We start from the raw sequence: 17,449 nt of genomic DNA, 5'->3' as shown, positions 1-17,449 counted from the left end.
TCTTGACCATAACTCTATCTGTAGACATCGTCTTGTCTTCATTGAATGGGCATTCCCACCTTGCCTTTCTTGGCTGGGTAATTAACACCTTGCATTCATTAACTAGGTAGCCAACGTCTTGTTTTGATCGGCTCAGCATTCTCACCTTGCCTAGATAGACTGGACACTCCCTCTTTGCATGCATTGGTTAGATTGGTTCATGTTACTAAATGTGGCACGAACACATGTAATGATTAAATAAAAAACGACCTTGATAATCGAACTTTATTTTATTTTGGGTATTGGGTTATTATTATCATTATTAATATTTGTTGTGTTTTGCGAGTTTTCAAGTAATTGCAGACACGTTTTATTTAACAAAAGATAGAGTTTAATATATCACTTTATTATAGAAGGAGCCTCAGCGACTCATACTGCTCGTCCGACGGTCAAAAGCAAAAGAAGGCCAAGGGGGGGGGGGGGGGGGCACAGCATACATCTGTTGGTTGCGCGTGTCGATCATACAAAGTATAAGGAGGGGATACATATATGTGTGTGTGTATGTGTCGCGTGCTCGGAACGTCTTCGTAGCGCACAGACTACTCGATGATGTATAATATAATATGTACAGTTTCAACAATATTATTATTATTATTATTATTATTATTATTAACCTCACACTTGCCCCGGTGGGATAGGAGGGGGGGGGGGGGGTCCACCGCACCCCACACATAATACCTTACCTGAACGTAGAATTTCTCGCTCTTTCCGAATCCATGATAAAAAATGGGCGTTCTTATTAAAAAAATCACTTATTATTTGGTTATTGGGGTTAATGGAGTTGGTTTATTGAGTTATTGGGTCATTTGAGTTTTTGGGTTATTAAAATTAATCTTACCCTTGCCCGATCAAACCTGTGCATAAATGAAGAAAATAATAAATTTGACCCCTACATAACCTTACGCGGGGGGGGGGGGGGGGGGGTTAACCGCACCTTACACATAATACCTTATCTAAACGTAGAATATCTCACTCTTTCCGAATCCAAGATCAAAATTATAAATTTCGCTTAGGAAACTTGGATTACCAGCTGATTGTTTTGCGATTAGCAATCTGACCCAATCGACCAACTTGTTAGGATCTTTTCAGTAAATATAATCTATTGACGTGTTGACTCTGGCGACTTTATATCAAGGTAACATACCTTTTTCAGTGATTGATTTTTCTTTTGGTTTACTACAATCATATATGGAAAATATAACTTTTGAATTTCTTACTATATTTATTTTTGAAATCTGCATCTTCTTTAAATTGTCTCTTGTGAGCATTTGTTTTAGTGAGTATTTGAATGTAATTCTTATTATCTTTATTATCAATCAAAGCAGTCTTAGGCTCTTTCGTTACAAGAAATTCCATGAGACCAGGTATTTTCGAATACTTCTTTTCATTGACGTTAATGCTGTCTTGTTTGAAAATGATTGGAGAATTACCAATCACATAATTTTCTTCCTGCTTACGCATTTCGTATGATCTATCCATAAATCGTTTTTTTATCGGTGATTAGTATCGCCAGTACTTTCCCGTTAAAGAATCTTTGAATCCAGGCTTGTCAAATCATAATCATCATCATCAGCAGCAACAGTAACATCACCATCGTCATCGTCAATTTCACTGTCAGCAGTTTCGAAAGAAGTGTCAAGTGCTCGAATAGTGCTGTTGAAGATATCAGAAGTTTCATTGAAATAGTTGAAATCGTTGGGCTCCAAAGTTTTGTCGGTATCAACGGTTACATTCAGCTTAGATTTGTCGCTCTTTTTGAGAATTGACTTTTTTTTTCTTCGTTTCATTAATACTACTACTACTACTACTACTATTAGTACTACTACTACTCGCTGTAATAAGTTTTTCTAAAGGATTAATGATCGGTTTGGAGGTCTCGTTCGGTGTTTTTTCGAAATTGGCCTTTCCTTCCGTTAACAACTTATGCTTGCGTCTGATGGCTTTACAAGCTATGGCCAACTGGATTAATATATTCTTTTCCTGCTCAAATTCAGCCATATTGACTCTTAAACGTCACAGTACATAATGATATAACGACTAGGGAGTTATATTTATAGCAAAACGGTCAAAACTTTTCCTGTATCTGCCATGATTGTTCTATCTCGATCGATAACGATAAAACCATACTTATCATCTTGCCATCACCTTGCACAAATTTATTTAAATTTAACAAAGGTCATATTCGAGTTCACATGATCATCGTAAATGTGTCGCAAATTGACATTATCTTGACGAAATGTAATATGACCAATAAACTTACATTGTCTCTGATCAAGTGCTTTGGAATTCTCGCGTATGATTGACAGAGATAAAAACAATCTACATTTTTATGTCTTTTCATAAAGAAGAAGGCTTGAACGTTATCTTGTTTTTCAGTCGTAATGTCGTCGAATATGATGATGGAGTTAGCTTTATCCGGTGAGATGACTGTCTCATGTTCACTGAATGGAAAGTTATTGACGCTATGTATCCATTTCACAAGTTTATCAAGAAACTTGTATTTCGGTTGATTAAGCGATTCAGAGTATACGTAGAGGTTATCAAATCGTAGACCATTTTAAGCTGTTTGTTTTACCTCAGTTTAATGGACCACAGAACATTGTATGTATACTATTTGGTAGTAACTTTCCATGATGATCCTCAAGCTTCTCTTGTTCCACCACTCCGTCAAATTTGACGACTAGAAGTCTCAGCGATCGCTCCTCGAAATCCATGTGAATCGTTCGGTATCTCGACTACTACCGAGCTTTAGGTATAAATATGAGCGCTTATATACCGCAAAGCTCAGTCATCCAGCGGTTGTCGAACAGTGATGATCAAATATCGCCGACACTAAAGACGTGGTATTGTCAACAAATTCATCAACTCACTTATTCGAGCTTCATTTGCCAGGAGGTTATCAGTACTGTAGTCCAGGAACTCGACTAAAGGAATGATTAACACTTGGTGATCTGGGTATTAATGCCCTTGATGCAGCGTGCAAACAACACGATATTACGTACTCGCAAAATCGAAAAAACATTGCTGCGAGAAACAAAGCAAACAGAGTTTTGGCTAATAAGATTTGGAATAGACTACTGGTAAAGGAGAGTAACTCTGGTGAAAAAGCAGCAGCATACACCGTAGCAAACGTTTTGAACATTAAAAATACATTTGGTATGTGTCTCAAGAGAAAAGAAGGCTCTACTACGAAAAAAAAAATAAAAAAAAGAGTTGGAAAGGAATAAAATAACGCTAGATGGAAAAGGAAGAAAAAAAAATATTACATTGGAAGCAATTGTGAGCGCTGCTTCGAAAGCAGCAGCAATACCAACTAATAGATCGAACACAGTTATTTGTTCGATTCTAAAAGCTGCGAAAGAAGTTGTGAAGATAGTTGGTAGTAGAAGTTGAGTCAGCATGCCTCGAATATTGCCATGTTTCAGCGAAAATTGATGGTACAATACCATTCCTCATTCTACTATTTGCTGGTTTGAGTGCAACTGGTGCTCTTATTGGAGGTGCTGCTGGTATAGCGAAGGCCGCTAATGATGCTAAGATAGCTCAAAAACAATTGTCGGAATCTCAACGACATAATAAAACAATAGAAGCTATGGGTAGTGGTTTATACTTGAAACCTTCAAAAAGGGATTAGGTGTATATCTGAAACTATGGTCGGGAAGAGATTTAAAAAAAAGTTTTAGGAAATGAGACTGCCCAATCAAGTACCAAGCGATTACGACTTTATAAAATATGCTAAACTGATGAAGATTTCAAATTTTCGTGGAATATACGTGAGAAATGATCTGCCTGCTGGAGGTCCACATTACAGAGAATAAGCCGTTATTAATTTAGATGATAAAAGTAGATCTGGTACGCATTGGGTGGCCTATCACAAGACAGGCAAAAACATTATCTACTTTGATAATTTTGGTGATCAACAACCTCCATTGAATTTATTGCTTTATCTGAACGTCGATAAAGTCAAATACAATCACGAGAGATATCAAAACTATAACACTTATAACTGTGATCATCTTTGTTTACAGTTTTTGTGGAATAAACTTAGGGAATGGAGAGCTATATAAGGAGCTGTAAATGTCAATAGCTGATCAGTCTGTAGAGAACTGTCATGGAAAGCTCACTGACTTTAAGTCTAACAGATACATCATCGATACTCAAGGAATATTACTTTGCCGCAATAGAGTTATCACCAAACAAGGAATACGTCTTAGGCTCGGTAGAACTGCTAACATTTAACTCTATACCAAAAATTAAATCACCTAACAATAAGTTTTACGCTGGAGACGAAGAATTTATTTTACCTGAAGGAAGCTATGAAATAGCTCTTCAGTCTTTGTAGTGTCATCAATTGCATTCATACAGTTGATTCTTGAAAAGAAGATTCCATAGGACAACTGTTGGGCTGTGGATATCGAAAACTATCATCCAAGATTTCTCATCACTCAGACTTACCTATTCGCATATTGAAAATCAACACATTGAGGGTAGATTGCAATCTTACTTCTGAAGCATATATAAACGAACATAAAGAATATAGCATTCACGAAATTTTTCCAACTGTCCTACCAGAATATAAAATCTTACCTCCTCATGTAATTTATTATCCGATAACTTGCAAGTCCATTGATCGTTTATAAATACGTATTTTTGATCAAGATGACAACTTGGTAAACTTTAGAGGAGAAGTCATCACCATATGAGTTCACATCAAGATGATCATAATGGGCCTGGTGCTCAACAGGAAGGTTGCGAGTGGGTATATAAGTAGCCCACCATGTCAACGAAACATCAGTCGACGGCGAACAACACGTCGAAACATGTAATTTTTGAAAAGTCTCAGTCTAAAGGTCGTAAGCAGTCGTAGTGGAAGGTAATCTGTATACTACTTTGCTGCATTCAACGAAATGGAAGAATTTCTAAGCATTCAATTAGGTGTCGTGTTCGATGAATCTATCGCTCATTATGAGATTCGTACGCATCAACCTTACTCATCACGTCATTCAACAACAGCGACCAAATTCGGATTTCAAATCAATATCAAGATTTGTATCTCCTACCATAACGCAACATACTTCATGTCTTTGGAAAATTAACAGCACCGGACGGAACAGTATCGAATAAAGCTAAATTTGTCAATAATGCCATTAGTCATTTGTTCGAGGAGATTCGCTCCGAGATCAGTGCCATTGAAATTGACAAATCAAAGAATTTATGGCTGACTAATGTCATGAAGAACTGGCTTTCACTCAATCTAAGTCAAAGTTTGATTAGTGAAAATGCCGGATGGTGTGGTAATAATGATACGAGAAATCTTATCAATAACGCCAGTTATTTTGATTTCACTATTCTACTTAGTATGTTGCTAGATTTTGCCGAGGACTATCGTAAAATTATTGTCAATGTGAAGCATGAACTAATTATCACACAATCAAGAACAGACACGAATGCAGTTATCATAGAATCGTGCTTTAGCAACTGATCGTGACCTCGGGGATTTGCAGATTACACTGACAAAAATAGAATGGTTGAAACCTTATGTCATTGTGTCAAACAGTCAAAAAATCAAACTGCTGAATTACATAGGCAAAGACCGACCAATTACCATGAGTTTCCGTTCCTAGGAGTTATACGAATATTCAAAATTACCGATCACATCGAGACATGTTTGGACCGTTAAAACTTTCAATCAGCTGGAAAAACCCCGCTTCGTCGTATTGACTTTTCAAACTGAACGGATAGATAAGAAATATGCCAATGCTAGCGAATTTGATCACTGCAATATCAGCAACGTCAAACTGTTTCTTAATTGGCAGTACTACCCACGTGGAAATCTTAATCTCAACATCAATCAATATCAATAAGCCATGCTCTACGATATGTTTGCGAATTTTCCAAAATTCTTACTACAGTAAAGATGCAGAACCTATACTCAGCAAGAAAAATTTCATTGAGAAAGTACCGCTCATGGTGATTGAGTGTTCGAAATAAAACGAATCTCTCCATACTGCGTGGGTCGACGTAAGACTTTAGTTTGAGGCCAGAAAAAATTTTACAGATAATACAGCAGCTTACTGTCTGATTCTACATGGTCGCATTGTACAGTACAATCCTATGAGTGGAGATGTGAAAAAAATGGTGTAGTGATCGATTGAAAAAGATAGAAAAAAGGCGGCTCGATAATAGGGAATTGGTGTATAAAACGAGGTGCAGTATGAGCAGTCATTCATTCATATTTGAAATGTTTTTCGTGGTGGATCTGCGGGGATTCAAGTAGTTTGAAGATGATTTCATCCTGAAGGATCTGGCCATTATTTCTCTTCAGTACGACGTAGAACCTCTAGTACGACTCTTCGAATCGCCATTTTTCTGGGAAAAATTATCACAAAAATACACGGAAAAGAACTCTTGGCGCGAATATCATCTTCACCGCATTTCTTAGAGTTCGGGTGACTCGTCTTACAATACAATTGGTGAAATCATCAGAGAAATTTTAGGAAAAACGAAAAAAGTATTTCTCTGGAACCGCACACAAGGAGTGGTTGCAAAGATCCAGATTACCTGTTCACGACATTGACGATCTCGGCTACGGAACGGCAGAAAAAGCCGAATTAGTCACAGTATGTTTGCATCACAGCAGTTCATTTAAGCCTCAACACTGTCCACTATATAACGTCAAGTTGATGAAACTATTCTACTTTGATAACGTGTATACGAACTGAAAATCCATCAATAAGTGAAATGGGACAAAATCAGAGTAGTAGTGGATATACAAAGTGTGATCGTATCACTTAAATATAATTAATAATTCGTACTCTCGTGGTCTTGTCGCGTTAATGAGTAAGAATTCGTTTCTTTTCAAATTTACTCTAATTGTCAATATGAAATAAATCGATAAATCAAGTATATGTAAATATAAGTGAAGTTACAAGGAAAGTCAGATTATGTCCTAATTTCGTATGGTGCGAATTGTCCCATAAGCAGAGCTAAAGTCTTCCTTGTAAATGATATAATTCAACCCAAGTTTCTTATAGCGCGAGATGTTCTATAAATTGAGCACGAATTATAGAAAAGGAAAGGTCTTGCTCAGTTAATCACAATGAGATAAAGAACTTAGGCATTAGCCAAGCTCATTCAATCTCATGCGCTCACTTTACAAGGCTAGGAGTGAATACCAGCCTGTATGGTATTCACTCCTAGCCTTAGTAAATAATGGGCGTATTTATTCATAGATTTTCCCGCATATTTTCGCAGGAGAGTTTTCTTCGAGAAGTTTTCGAATCTTCGAGAAATAGTCGCGAATTTTGAGAAATGAATTTTTTTAATTTACAAGTAGATAAACATCAATACTAAAGTATCAACACATATAAACTTTACAAAATTAGTTATTGGTCGATTTAGTGTAATTTACAATTATCACAAATAGTATCGTAAAAAGTTATTAAGTAATAAAGTTAATTAATGCAATATTAAAATATTTACAATAGAACAATATTAAATTTTTACATAAGTTTATCGTTTATTAATTTTAGAAGTAATTTCTAAAAAGAAATATTCAAATTAGTTAATAACATTTGAAATATAACAAATTTTAATATTTGTAACGGTTTTTTTATAATCTTGAACGTAATTATTAGATTAATTATTTAAGATTTATGAATTATAAAGCTATCATTATTATGTTTAGAATTAACGCTTTCGTTCTATATACAACTTGATGTTTAAATAAATTATTGATTATTTATTTATCAATAATAACAGTTATTATTAAACTGTTATTAATGAAACCAATTCTTACTCGTGTTCTTCAGATATTCATTTTGAATATGGAGTATTTACATTTTTCTAATAATTAATATTTATAATGTAATAAACAAATTAACTTTGCATATTAAAATTCATTATTATTTATTAATTAAACGTAATTCGTATTATTATAATCTAAATCTATGTACTAAAATCTATATAAGAAATGATTTGTTACATTAAAATTACGTCTAATTAACATATTTTATTAAAATAACAAAAACTATTATATCTATATCTGGCCCATTCTCGCTTACGGTATATATATATATATATATAGGTATATACGGTAGGATGATTGTTTATATGAAGAACAATATCCGTACAAATTTTTAGGTCAATATATTAATTATTTAAAAAGTTATTAACAATTAAAAAATTTCAACGAATTTTTTTTTTCTATTCATATCTCGCTAACCGCAAAAGCTATAGACACGAATGTTTTTTTAAAATACGCACAAAACTACATACTTTTAAGATAATAATATAGAAAACCATTTTTTTTATTTTTTCAAATGTTATTAACTTTTGAATATAAAAAGTAAATTTTTTTCGATGACGGTAGTCTTGGATTTCAAAAATTCTTTTTCCATTGTATTCCTTGGCCCTTTTTCTATGAAAAACCGTTTTAACATTTTTGTAATCGGCACTTCCAGCCTCGTAATAAACAATAAACTAGTGACGGCGCCGACGCGCCGTTCGGACGGCCGCAGACGCTCGAGCGGCACACTAACCGATTGTAGCTTTCTTGTTGTATTTGTATTTTTTTTTTACTACAATTTGGTCTTTATTACCTCTATTTTATTATACTATTGTTAACCTAATATCAAATAAATTCAGCTTTTGTGTTAGTGATACAAATCTTTAATAATTAAGGGCCCTAAGACGCGGCGGTTAGACAGCTTATTGGCGTCAGGCTTAAGCACCTGGCAATTAGCTGTGCCGCACTAATGACAGTTCTAATTTATGGCCTCATAGATAGTGTAGGTGAGAGTGACAATATTTATTATTAAGAAAATTTGTAGGTGTGAGGTAGGCTGGCCGAAAGATAAGTCTCTGAGGTTCGTCCTCCAAATTTAGTTTTCTCGTGAACGTTCACGTAGAAGGTTGTGTCTGCCATTCCAGTGAAGTTTTGTGCTTTCAAAATGGTAAGAACGAGCCCCATAAGCATTAAATATTGCAAAAATATTTTTGATAAACATGAAAAAGCCCGTAGAGGGAATTTCAAAAAATTGTCAGATGGGATCTATGCTGCCTTTTCTTCATTTTTGCAAAGTGGTGAATTTTTGTGTGAAAGTTGCCGAGTAGTATGTTATCGGATCATGAAAGAACGAAAAAATCTGATCAATAATAATCAGACTCCACGTTCGATAGAAGATTATGTGAGAAATATACAGCAAGAAAAGCAGAGAAAAATTAAATCAAAAAATTAATAGATCTGTTTCTCCAGTAGGCCAGGAAGGTGAGCCGATGGAGATAGACTCGTGCGATTCGGAATCATTTCAAAATCCATTCATTGATACTAATGGCACTAGAGACGAAGATTTTAGTTTAAGTTTGTGTCAGCAACAAAATGAAGTGCTTGAAACAGTGAATAAATTGTGCAAACAATTGAACATAGATATTAGAAGCACAGCCGATAAGAAAAATTTTGAAGTTATACAGAAAAAGCTACATACTGTCACATTAAGTCTCAGTAAGTTATTCCTCAAAGACTCCAAAAATGCCATTACAGATAATCAAAGTGATTTTGAAACAAAATTTACGCAGGATTTAAAATTAAAGTACCATAAAGCTGAAAATTATTCAGAAAAAATTAACATTTTGTTATTTGCACCTTCTACTTGGAATCTATCTGAAATGCAGAAAAAAATAGGTTGTACAATGTATGCTGCTCGTGAGTCAAAAAAAATTCGTGAAACTGAAACTATATTTTATCAGCCCGTGCAACGCAATAGGTCATCAGCTCTAACAGATGTTCAAATCAAGATGGTAAAAGATTTTTTCTTCAATTTTGAAATAAGTAGAGAATGTCCTGGTATGAGGGATACCAAAACTGTAAAACTAGGACAGTCATCAGAAAAGCTCCAAAAACGTTTACTGCTACACAGTATGAAAGAAATTTTTGCTCTTTTTACTGAGGAACACGGTAAGTTCCTTGGGTTTTCTACATTTTGTCGATATCGCCCTCCGCAATGTATTTTAGTAGACGAATCAAAACGTTTTCATAATGTTTGTGTTTGCATCAGTCATCAAAATATTAAACTGCTACTAGAACCTATACTTAAAATATGTAGAAAATTCAAATTGCAAGACCACATTCCTTTCAATTATCGACAAATTTTAGATGAAGCATTATGTTCAGAGACAACAGAAGCATGTCACTATGATGAATGTTTTGACTGTCCTGGTGTAAATAATATACTATGTAAGATCCTCGATGTACTTCAATCACATTCAATAGAGACACTTGAATTTAAGCAATGGGCTATTACTGACAATAGATGTCAATTAATTGATGTGCAGTATACAAAAAATGAATTCATTCAACATTTCCGACAAAAATTTATGAAAGAGTTTAGACTGCACAATTATATCGCTAAAAGTCAGGGTGACTTTGTAAGAAAAACAATAGAAAATTTGAGTGAAGATGAAATAGTTGTGAAGTCAGACTTTGCAGAAAATTATGTTTGCACCCATCAAGATGAAGTCCAAGCTGCTCACTGGCGTTACACTCGAGTAACGGTACATCCATTTTTTATTTATAGAAAAGTAAATGGTAAGGTAGAGAAGGAATCATTTGTGATAATTTCCGAAAACCTTCAACACAACGTACAAGCAGTGTCGTTGTTTCAAGAAAAACTTATTAATTATATCAAAAGTAAGAACTACAATGTACACAAAATTTTTTATGTGTCTGATGGAGCTGCGAGTCAGTACAAGAATCGATACAATTTTTTTAATTTAGCCCATCATCATCAAAGGTATTGTATCCATGCAGAGTGGCACTTTTTTGCAAGTTACCACGGAAAAAGTCCGTGTGATGGAGTAGGCGGAACTGTGAAAAGATTAGCCCGCCGAGCTAGTTTAAGAGGCAAATATATAAGCAATGCTGTAGAATTGTACGAGTGGGTAGTGTCAGCATTACCGAATATGACTTTTGCGTATTGTACAAACGAAGAGCACGCAAAAATAACAGAAGAACTAAAACTAGATTTCGCAAAAGCTAAGACTATTAGTGGAACACAAATGTCTAATGCTTTTATTCCGCTTAATGAAAAACAGATAAAAATTAAGAAAGTATCATATTTTAATGAATTTATTGTACAGAACGTGTTGTAGTTATTTAATTATAATTCCATTGTTATATCTATAATAAATGTACAAATGTATTTATTCAAAATAAAACAAAAATTAAAGTGAATATTTCATTTAGAGCTTTCCCCATTTTCATTATTAATATAAAAGCTGAATTTGATATTAGGTTAACAATAGTATAATAAAATAGAGGTAATAAAGACCAAATTGTAGTAAAAAAAAAATACAAATACAACAAGAAAGCTACAATCGGTTAGTGTGCCGCTCGAGCCTCTGCGGCCGTCCGAACGGCGCGTCGGCGCCGTCACTAGTTTATTGTTTATTACGAGGCTGGAAGTGCCGATTACAAAAATGTTAAAACGGTTTTTCATAGAAAAAGGGCCAAGGAATACAATGGAAAAAGAATTTTTGAAATCCAAGACTACCGTCATCGAAAAAAATTTACTTTTTATATTCAAAAGTTAATAACATTTGAAAAAATAAAAAAAATGGTTTTCTATATTATTATCTTAAAAGTATGTAGTTTTGTGCGTATTTTAAAAAAACATTCGTGTCGATAGCTTTTGCGGTTAGCGAGATATGAATAGAAAAAAAAAATTCGTTGAAATTTTTTAATTGTTAATAACTTTTTAAATAATTAATATATTGACCTAAAAATTTGTACGGATATTGTTCTTCATATAAACAATCATCCTACCAAGTTTCATGAAAATCGATGACATATAGGTCTGGAGGCATTCGCCGTAAGCGAGAATGGGCCATCTATAAGTTTGTGACGTCACGCTCCTTATATGGCCACGAAATAAGATTCTTGTACTAAGACAATCAAATAATAGGTGAGGTGGCGCCGTTTAATATGCTAATTGATGTAAACAGATAGGTGAGTTTAACGGTTTGCAGTAATTCAGTGAAATAATAAACTAGCTCATAGATAGTACCGTTACAACCAAACTTAACGATCAAGAAGGAGGAGGAAAAAAGAGAAAGAAAAAAGTACTTGGAAAAAAAATTCTGAAAAATACTCGCCCAATACAAATTCTTTCCCTAAAAATTCTGGCTATAAGAAGATGTAAAAACTGTTTTTTTGTAACGTTTTTCTTGTTATTTTTTCTTAAAAGATCAGAGAGATTAGTTGTATTTGTTGAATCTCACGGATAAGAGCGTGATTGGAGCTCCCATCATCTAAACTCATCGTATTCTATATTATTCATTTTATTATTAGTTTATAATCATTTATTTCATTTTATAATATTAATTATAGTTTATAATAGTTTTATACATGTAATAAATAAACTTTTATAAATATCTATCGTTGTTTTCATTGAAAACCTTATGGCAGTTAAAAAATACCATTTAAAAGTATGGCGGTTTTGAAACATTGCTAAAAAGCTGTAGCGGTTTTGAAACACAAAAATTGCACTTTATGACGCAATAAGTGTTCCAGAACCGCCTTAGCTTATCTACTTGAAGATGATACAAAACGTGTGAAGCATGATAAGGATCGTTTAAGCGAGCATTGACGGAAGCCCCAGTGCTGGTACGTTCGGATTTTACCCGGACATTCTATGTACACTGCGATGCGTCGTCCTATGCGCTTGGAGCCTATTTGATGCAGAAGGACGATGAGGGGTACGATCACCCGGTGTGTTACGCGAGTCGCACACTGAATGAGCACGAGATAAATTACACCGTGTCGGAGCTCAAATATCTCAGCTTGCTATTTGGCATTCACAAGTTCAGGCCGCATATCGAAGACACGCATTTCGTCGCCGTGACTGATCATATGGCTCTGATTTGGTTGAAAAATAAGAAAGGTCCTACGGGGCGGCTTGCCCGTTGGATCCTTGAGCTACAACAGTGGGATTTCGAGCTGGTGTATCGCAACGGGACACTTCATCACGTCCCTGATGCCTTATCTTGTGGGATCGGGAACCCGGAGGATATTGCAATATTTAAGACCATCAACGATTCGTAATATTTTCAGCGGATGAAGGACGTGGAGCTGAGGCCTCAGAAGTTCCGGAATTGGAAAGTCGAGGATGGAATGCTGTATAAGTATGGTACCAATGAACATTTAGACCTGGTGACTCATAACGAATAGTGTTGGCGACTTATCGTACCAGAGAAGCGTCGATCACGTGTCATGCGAGATGCCCATTGCGAGCCGTCAGTGGGATATCTTGATCGCAAGAAAACGTATGATCGTATCGCGCGTAAGTACTTCTGACCGGGTATGTAGTACGATGTGTAGAAATTTGTGCAGTCATGCCACAATACCAACGTTATAAAGGTGAACAGGGAGTACCGAAGAGTCTTATGAGCGAACGAGTGGTCGAGCGTCCGTGGGCAGTCATTGCCACGGACGTAGTCGAGCTACCTCGTAGTAAGAACCGGTATAAGTACCTGGTGGTATTCCAGGACCTGTTCTCCAAGTGGGTGGAGTTCAAGCCACTAACGGTCGCTACCGGTAAGAGCTTGGGGAGTACCCTTGAAGAATTAATTCTTTTTAGATTATAGGTCCCCGAGTATTTAGTGAGCGACAGTGGTAAGAACTACTGTGGGACCGAGTTCAAGGGTATTCTCAGGGAGTACGGGATCGAACATATGTCCTACCACCAACAGGCCTATTTCTGTGAGCGAGCGATCAGAACGTTAAAGACCATGATCTCGATTTTCGTAGATCATGATCACCGCGACTGGGATAAGCACCTGCACGAGTTTCGGCATGCGATGAACACGGCTGTACAGTTGACTATAAGGGTGTCGCCCGCGTTCCTGAATTTTGGTAGGGAACCGCGTCTAGCGAAGAGACTACGTAGGGAGGTGGAGAATCGAGAACCGTTCATGCGCCTTTCCCCTGGAGAGTGGGCGGATCGAATGAAGCGCCTGAACGCGTTGCGGAACCTCGTGGTTAAGTATATTGAGTAGGCGCAGGACAAGCAAAAAAAGCACTACGACCGCAGCAGTCGGTCTGCCCAGTTCCGGGAGGGCAATATGGTGTGGCAAAAGTCGCACATCTTCTCTACGCGGTTAAGGGTAGGAACGCGAAGCTAGATCCCTTATACATCGGGCCGTACAAAGTACTAAACTGCTGTCCCCGGAATTATACATTCTATCGACAAATAGCAAGAGACAGGTAGATTGCGTACATGTGAAGGAGCTGAAGTGGTATGTCTCGCCGCGAGGAGAGCGTGTAGGTCATTAGTGAACGACCGGCAACCTAGGGAAGCACTAACTGGAGGACTCTAGAAGACCACGACCCGTATTTCCCTAATTCGTGACATTTCGTTCCGGCCGTTGTTTCTCACTTATTTTCATTTCATTTTCCAGTAATTATGTTTCGTAGAACCTAGTGCATGTTTGGAACTCCTGGCTAACACGGTGGTGGGAACTGCTGAGTAGAAAAGTCCATTTACACGTCTGGCCTAGTATCGGAGGGGATGGCGTGGGGCTTATTACTGTTTATGTATGCAGGTGGTTCCCAGGATGAGTCTCGAGGAGGAGATCGGCCATCTTCAGGCTTTAGTGTGGGGCCGAACCAGGAGCAGGATGCAGTGGTTTTTGCAGGAACCGTGGAAAGACCGGAGGTTACCGCAGCTGGTAGTCTTGCCTGGGCCTGGTGAGCAGAGCCTTGTTGATGGAGTTGATTCACGTCCCGTGTCGGCCGCGGCAGCGATGGGCAAGGGGAATAGTGGCGCACCTTTGGCGTCACTAGCTACTGGCCGTCTCCCACCGCATATCGAACGACAGGCTCGGGAGTAACGGTCAAAGGAGGCTATACAAGCTTGCCTTGTTCCAGTGGAGTCGATCCCTCACCAGGACCGGACCACGTGGGACAACCATCTCAACATGGGCCCAGCTCGCCAGGCGCTACATCTGTAGCGGGCTCTCGCCAATTTGGCCTCCAGGGGGCTACGAGCTCGCGCTATAGTGGAGCGGACCTACGCTGGGACGACCATGGGGCTTCGGACCGCTCGCACTCAGGGACTTCAAACCCAACTAGAGCCGGGCACTCCCGGGTTGCGTTTTGGGGAGCAGATGGAGGATAGCCATGGTCCCTTGCCGACGGTGCGAGAGGAATCTGTGGTTGTAAAGGGCGCCTCAAGGCGGAAGAGGGAGCTTGGCCGAGCCGGAAATAAGGCCGCGTGGGCCGCTCTTGCCGTTGCGATCTGGCGGAAGGGGTCTCTTTCCACCCACGAAATTTGAGGGCAAGGACGTCTCTTTGCCCTCAAGAAAGAAGAAAGCCCGCCATTCAATCCCCTGAGCTACAGCGACGGCAGCGATGGCGAGCAGGACGGAGAACACTGGACAGAAGATGACAGAGAGAGACAGAGAAACAGAGATATAGAAGAAAGAAGAAAGAGAAACAGAGAAACAGAGAGACAGAAGGAAGAAAAAAGAGTGAGAGAGAGAGAGAGAGAGACAGACAGACAGAAGAAAGAAGAGTAAGAGAAAAAGTTGCGCGCTCATCCCCAAGCCGATTTTCGGCATTTAGTGCTACGCTTTAGCACAGGCCGTCACGTGCGTGCTTGTTTCAAGTTTTTGTGAGTGAGTTTCTCGCGCCCTCACCGATAGTTAATAGTTTTGTGGATACGCGTTCGATGCGAGGTTAAACGGGTTTGACACGACGACGTTGACTGGGTCACGCCCAGCCGGGATAATGGATAGTTTACTCACCGGTGCGCGTGTGTTTCTGTCGAGGTATCGCGGACGTGCGAGCGCGCGTGAGCGGACATTGCCGATAAGTTTTAGAGGCGAGTATAAGGGGAGGAACAACACCAGTAACACCAGCAACAGCAGCAACACCAGCGTCAACAATAACAGCAGCAGCAATATCCATATCAACATCAGCATCAACAGCAGACATCCACTCACACACACATACACACGAAAGGAAAAGGAGTCCAACCAAGTGAGATCGGTACTGTGAGCTCTCTTTCTCTCTCTCTCTCTCTGTCTCCGTCGGCGCTAGCGAATCGGCTCGTGGCTAGTAGACCTGCTAGCTACGCAGTGACCGCGAGTGTTGTTGTCGTGTCGGGCATGATTTTGTTTTGTTTGCTTACTTGAATTAGATGACGAATCGGCGGGCAGATCTTCCACCGATTCGTCTCGTGTGCGCCCATTTGTTGTCGCTGCGTAGTGTTCAGCGGCGGGATCGTCACATGTATTATATTTGTATTTTCTTTTGTCGTTTCTCTTAAGTATATCGATCTGAAAGTAACGGCAGTGTCACGATTCTTGTTACCTCAGTCACTCCTGATCCAGAATCCTGTCTCGTGCATTTAACGCGTTGCTCGATACGCCATTAAGTCGCGGGAATGTTCGTGCTTCCCGAATTCCCTCTTTTAAATAATTTGTGTGGGTAATCGCGAGCCGTCCTAGTCGGTGACGATTTACTCCGTTACATCATTTACAAGCAATGTGCAATAAAATCATACAAATATAAGAATGTTTATAATGTACTTATGAGGACTCCAGAACAAAAAAAATATTGAGCCGATTTGAGCTAATCCAAATCAAATGGTGTTCTACGGTAGCGAAACTAGTAGTTGCAAGCTTCACTCTTTTTTAGATTAGCGTTATCTTTGACTAATTACGTATTAAGTACTAAGTATAATATATGTTTAGTAATGACGTGACGAAAAGTGAAGTGTTCTCAAAAATGTCCTACGCAAATAACAAAAATGTAAAATATAAAATTGTACGATATGTGTACAACAATGATATAACAACTGTACCAGAAACTTGGCTGGATACAATTAATGTAGTCGACAAATCCAAAATTAAACATAAAGTCATTGTAACCGCTTGGCCGAAAGGCGTAAGTAGCTTCAACTTAAGTGAATTAGTTTCTAAGAAAAAGCATAAGAATCTAAAATAGCCGATGCTTTAAATTAAAATCCTAGGTACTGCAGGTAAGTGTTTTGTTTTTTAATTCTTGTTTGTACCATTATTTCTATTTCTCTGTAGTAGTGCATACAAATTTTATTTCCTTATTTTCGTTTTTATTTCAATTTCTTCGTCTTGTAACGATGAACCTTACATCTGCGCACTCGTCTCATCAGGGTGACTACCCGCGAGGGGCAGAACCTACCTAACATGTAGGGAGGGCGCGCACTTTGCACGAGGAAAGAGGGAGATAGAGAAAAGTCAGTTGACGAGAGACTCTTCCGTAACACATATGTTTTCTTTTGCCAAATACCATATTCTTTCATGGATAAGATAAGGATAGTCGTGACTTTTTACCAGGACACCAGCTAAAAAAAGAGGGCATCCTGAGAGAGAG

Source organism: Phymastichus coffea, unplaced genomic scaffold (genome assembly GCF_024137745.1).
Source record: "Phymastichus coffea isolate CEN01 unplaced genomic scaffold, Cenicafe_Pcof_1.1 PCOF00008, whole genome shotgun sequence".
NCBI lineage: Eukaryota > Metazoa > Arthropoda > Insecta > Hymenoptera > Eulophidae > Phymastichus > Phymastichus coffea.
The sequence above is the reverse complement of the archived record's forward strand: the minus strand, read 5'-3'. Positions refer to the sequence as shown.